General features: G+C 43.4%; 1 long non-coding RNA gene across 1 annotated transcript; it reads right to left on the bottom strand.

Moving 5' to 3' along the window:
• Positions 1-347: 347 nt before the first annotated feature.
• Positions 348-5,182, bottom strand: LOC117945955. The gene is made up of 2 exons (XR_004656929.1): positions 3,981-5,182; positions 348-563 (listed from the first exon to the last, which is right to left on the bottom strand). It is a non-coding gene; the product is annotated as an uncharacterized LOC117945955 (long non-coding RNA).
• Positions 5,183-5,545: the final 363 nt, after the last annotated feature.

The raw sequence follows: 5,545 nt of genomic DNA, 5'->3' as shown, positions 1-5,545 counted from the left end.
CCCGTCACTCCCGGACCATGTGATACCACGGCTAAGCCCCTGCATGCAGCCCCACACACAAGGATCACGGGGCTTATTAGATTAAAAGTGATCCTGTTGCTCCAGCGTACTGCTTTGGGGACCTGAGCACAACGTGGACGCCAATAATTCATTTATTTCTACATTCTTACCAAAGGAATTGTTGATGGATCAAAGCCACATATACAAATATACTTATATAAAGTTATGTAAAGGCCATGTGGACCGACACACACTCACACACAAGTTCATTCATGCACCCTACCTTTTACTGCGTGCCGCTCCCATCTCCTTTTGAACGTCCATTTTCTTCTCTGGTGGTGGTGTTGTTGCAGTTTGTTCTTCGTTTTTGTTTTTTGAGGGGGGCCCGTTTGGGGTCTTGATGCCTTTTCAGGAGTGTAATGGGATTCTTGTTACTTTCGGTTATCTAGCTTTATGAAGAATGTACATCACTCATACAGCTAGATAACCAAAGATAACAACCAACCCCTAAGGCTACCCATCCCCTCAAGCCGCAGGCGAAGTGACATGGCCCGAGTTCGGACCTGCAAGTAAAGGAGAAAGTTCTTGATAATTAGAAAAAAAACATGTCTACATCTCTTTGATTTGACATCATTTTAAGGATCACAGACTAACTTGGGAAGGGAATTAATGTCGTAAAAAGAGCAGAGTCTGGAAATCCACCAGCAGTTGATGCCACCTCGGTGCAGACGTTACTCTTCTGGCTAAGGGTCTTTTTTTTTCTTCCCTAAACCTGCAGCGGCTCTTAAATGTCCTGACCCACCGAGTGGCCCCCTCACCCCGCCTCAAGCCGCCTCAGCCAATCGGAAACCTTCCTTTTGTGCACAGAATGCTTTGATTGGCCTTCGGGTAACGCCTTTATATCAAAAACTTCCCAAAGTCAAACAATCAGAGAGGCACCATTTAAGAAAAGAAAAGAAGAAAAAAAAACAGTATGCAAGTTGCCGAACCAGTTCAAACCGGCAATGGCACCCAACCTTCCCTTCTCCGACCCAGCGCCCATCCCTATGGCGCATCCACCTCACCCGCTGACTGGCTCCATAGGAGGGTGATGGCTTCAAACACCGCCCCCCGCCTCGGCCCAAATGCATTTTTAAATTAAAAGATCCCGGCTGTTCGACTACAAAAGAAACGGGTTTGTCTTCATTTACATTATCTGATGCCGGAGCAGTTGGCCCACGCTCGAGGTTGGCGTCAAAGCGAAGACAGAGGGGTTCAAGACAAGCACACACCCGTTATACGCATACACTAACAGTGATGTAATAGCAATGCACACACACGCACACACACGCACACACACACACACACACACAAACACACACACTCAGACGTACGGTATCAGATCATCATGCATTTGTCATAGACCTATCCTTTCTCAACCTAACATGTCCATATGTATAACCCATTACTTAGAGCACAATAAACCATGTCACAGAAACGGCTATACACAATGCACACACACACACACACACACACACACACATCTCACACGCCGTGCTGGCACATGGCACAAGGCCCCTTCTAATTAAAACAGCTCTGTGTGCCCAGATCCCTGTTGCGGCAGGCTCCTCCCCCCCAACACCACTGCCAACTAAAGCTCTTCTGACTAAGCAGGAGAGATGGAGGGGTGGAGGGATGGAGAGATGGAGGGATGGAGAGAGAGAAAGAGAGTCAGTGAGAGTGACAGAGGGGGGGAGGCACAGAATATTCTCGCCCTCCATCACACACACCCAAACCCTGAACACGCCAACTACACCCGTTGACTGGCAACATGCGGCCGTTAGCAGACACCGCTACATGCCTGATAGCAAACATCCAATCCCACGAGCATTGTTCTCTTCTTCCAGGTTACAATAAACACCTCGTCTTTCTTCTTCTGCTCCCTGAATCAATGTAGTTTTTTAATTTATTTTTATTTAAACCTGCTTTGTTGCCGACACACACAACACAAACCTTCGTCAACGTGCTTTGTTTCAGTCCACAAGGACAAAGTGAGGCATGCCTCAGCTCCCAGAATGCTATACTGAACTGGAAGACACACACACACACACACACACACACACACAGAACTCACACACACACACGCATGCAGCTAACATGTGAACTTACATGTTTAGATACATAATTACACACAATATCAGATAAGAACCCAGGCTTATGAACACAGTTACACACACAGATTAGTGCAATCTCACACACACACAGACACACACACGCGCACACACACACAGACACACACACACACACACACACAGTCACACACACACACACATACACACACACACACACACAGCTGCTGTCACGGATGTTATATATATATATATATATATATATATATATATATATATATATATATATATATATATATATATATATATATATATATATACACATGTATTCTTCATAAATATCTTCCTCTGTCAGATTCAACTTGTAGTTTAATTCTAATAAAAAAAATTTTGCAAAAGACAATTTAAAACATGTTTTCATAAAAATGACCTAATTGCGTAATGGCTTCAGTATTTTAATGTTAAAGATTTTTTTTAAAATGCATTATTAACCTCCAACATTTTGAAAATTCAATTTTTATTTGAGCATCTTACAAAACGTTTTAGTTTGCTATATGCTGTTTAATAATAACCCACACACACACACACACAAACACACACGCACATTATTCAGTATGGTGTTTAAACTCATCAGTATTTCACCACAGTGTTATTTAGCATGGGATTGATGCCATAATATTAATATTTTTTTAATGCTGTGAGCTTTAGGACTCCTTTTTTCTGGATCAGATGTAGTTTCATGATTTCCAAGCTGGATCCAGAGGAAGATAATTATATGCAGATTGCACTTATTTCCCCATTATCATTAATAGTCCCTTCATTAACACTGGCTTATTCCTGGCTGCACTGCTGTTCTATCAGTCGGATAAATTGATATAATTTAAGTATTTGTCTTGTGGGTTTATGACCCCACGTTGTTCGCTTTCCACGAGTCATCCACGCTGCGAGTTCAGACAATTAAGCTTGTAGAGATTTTAAAGTGTCTCTTTTTCTGCAAAAGTTTAACACCGAGAGACCCTCTCAGTTACATAAAACTACTCACATTTATATATTCAGTCTTCTTTCTCTCCGCCATTTGAACGACCCTCATCAGTCTGTGCCATTGGCCAAATCGTGCGTGACGTAAACAAATCCGGCGCCTCTAATTGGAAATAATTCTTTATCATAGATTAGCGAGACATTGATCCTATTATAAAGACTCATTGGTTATCGTATCAGTCAAGCCACATGGTGAAACATTCCAAACTGTGTCACAGGTTGAATTTTCAGATCGGATCCATGCATTTTAAGGCAACAAAGCCAATTACGCACGAGTTTTACGCACGACATGAAGTGTTTTACGCACACGTCAAAGCGATATTTGAGGGTGGTTAGGTGTATTTCTGGAATTTGCAGAGTGGAAGAGGCACACTGAGGGTATTGTAGGCCTGTTGGCAAACACACTGTAGGTCTGAACACACACACACACACACACACACATATTTTTTTTTAAACGCTAAATACATTTACGACGTCTCGTAAGGAAACTAAAGCCACTGAGCATCCATGGTATTGTGCGAATTTTCCAAATATAATGGTATTATATTTGTCGGTAGCTGCTTTTCTTATATCCATCTTTAGATATTTAACTTTGCGTTATAGAAACCATATTTTAACACAATAGGCCTACACAATAATCTACTTTTAAAAATATATATAAATTACTTAACAACGACATCCATCTGACTACATACCGTCATACTATATCCTGTAGTTATTTCGTTTAATATAAATATATATATATATATATATATATATATATATTATTCCCTTCAAACTCCCCAAAATATCCTAGTGGAATCCGGAAGCCTGTGTGTGATGTGAGTGACATACCTACGGTAAGCCACGTGTTGTCAGGCCGCTGAGTGTCTCTCCAGGGGTCCCTGGGGGAAAAGAGAGAGACGTTGATTTTATTCTTCAGATGGACTGATCAGCACGCAGGAGCCCCAGTGTGGCCCAGTTAACACGCAGCTGACGTTCACACAGAAAGATAGTCATCAAACTGCGTGCTAATGCTCTAACATGGACAAGTGGTGTTTTAGAACAGATCATGGGCGTTGAAATGTGCAGACTCAGTTGAGCAATATTCAAACTGCACATTAATTAATTATTGTGCCAAAGTCGAGGAGTCATGGTAACACAATGCAACCTGCCGAACATAAAGAATACTAAAATCTAAAAAACACTGCAATGACACACACAACTTTGTGTGTGTGTGTGTGTTGTGTGCTGCAACTTGTGCAATAAATATATGCATAAAAACATACAATTGCCTAACTTACATTTTTAGCGAAATTACACATTTCCAGTTTTACTGTAATTATTTTTGCGAACGTCCACCCCCCCCCCCCCCTGCCTCTCCTCCTGCATTGACCTCTGCATGCATGCACATTCATACTCTCACGTTCATCATGTGAAGCGTTGCACAATCGCAGTTTTTTAAAACTATTTCTATTTTTGTTAAAGCTTGAAACCCCCTAAAAGCTCCCCACGGGCCCCGTTCTCGGTGTCCGGGGGCTCCTGGCCTCATGTGCTCGGTGCACACGTGTGGACTGGATATTTGGCCTTGTGATTCCTTTATCCGCCAGCTATGGGTGTGCACGCCACCACTTTGTTTTATTACGAATTCATTGCAGGCCTGTGTGCGCGTAATCCTCCAATCTGAGACACATGGCCGCACAGAGTCCTTCTTTTAGAGCCATATGTTGCTGCCACAGAGAGCAGAGCTACAGAAAAGTGGCTCATGCCAAGTGCCTTGGAGGTGTGTGTGTGTGTGTGTGTGTGTGAGAGAGAGAATTGAGATCAGGGCTGGAAGCGCCGTTTGGCCTTTGTGGCGCCCTGTGAATGGCGCATATGAAGCCTGTGCATGTGTGCACAATGCGTCATTGAGGCTGTGAAAACAGGAGTTCTGCCTCAAAGCAGAGCCGAACCCGTGGAATTACAAGTTCTCTCTCGCTGGTCCATTCCACCGTATCAGCAGTGTGTGCTGGTTGGATTCTGCATGCTCTGTTTCTGTGACCTTTCCCTGGGCCTTCATGGGCACTACCCCCCCCCCCCCCCCCCCCCCCCCCCCCCCCCCCCCCCCCCCCCCCCCCAACCTGACTGTAAGAAACGTATGAATGGTCCTACATCTCTGAAGCTTTTGATGCAGTTTGAGGAACGTTGAACAGACAACAATCTGCATATGTTGTGCTGAGCAATATGTATCCCCCCAGTATTCAGCCAACAGCTGCTATTCTGCATGAAGAATGAAAGATCACCCTCTCATCAGGAAACACTAATCAGAGCACAAAAGAAAAAAGAAAAAGGAAGAGACAAATCATAGAAAATATATCACATTTAGAGCTGGAGACCTGCTGCCCAACCACTCGTCGCCCACACATCGCATGATGTTGCCC

This window comes from Etheostoma cragini, chromosome 6 (genome assembly GCF_013103735.1).
Source record: "Etheostoma cragini isolate CJK2018 chromosome 6, CSU_Ecrag_1.0, whole genome shotgun sequence".
Taxonomy (NCBI): Eukaryota; Metazoa; Chordata; class Actinopteri; order Perciformes; family Percidae; genus Etheostoma; species Etheostoma cragini.
This window is presented reverse-complemented; position numbering and strand designations above follow the sequence as displayed.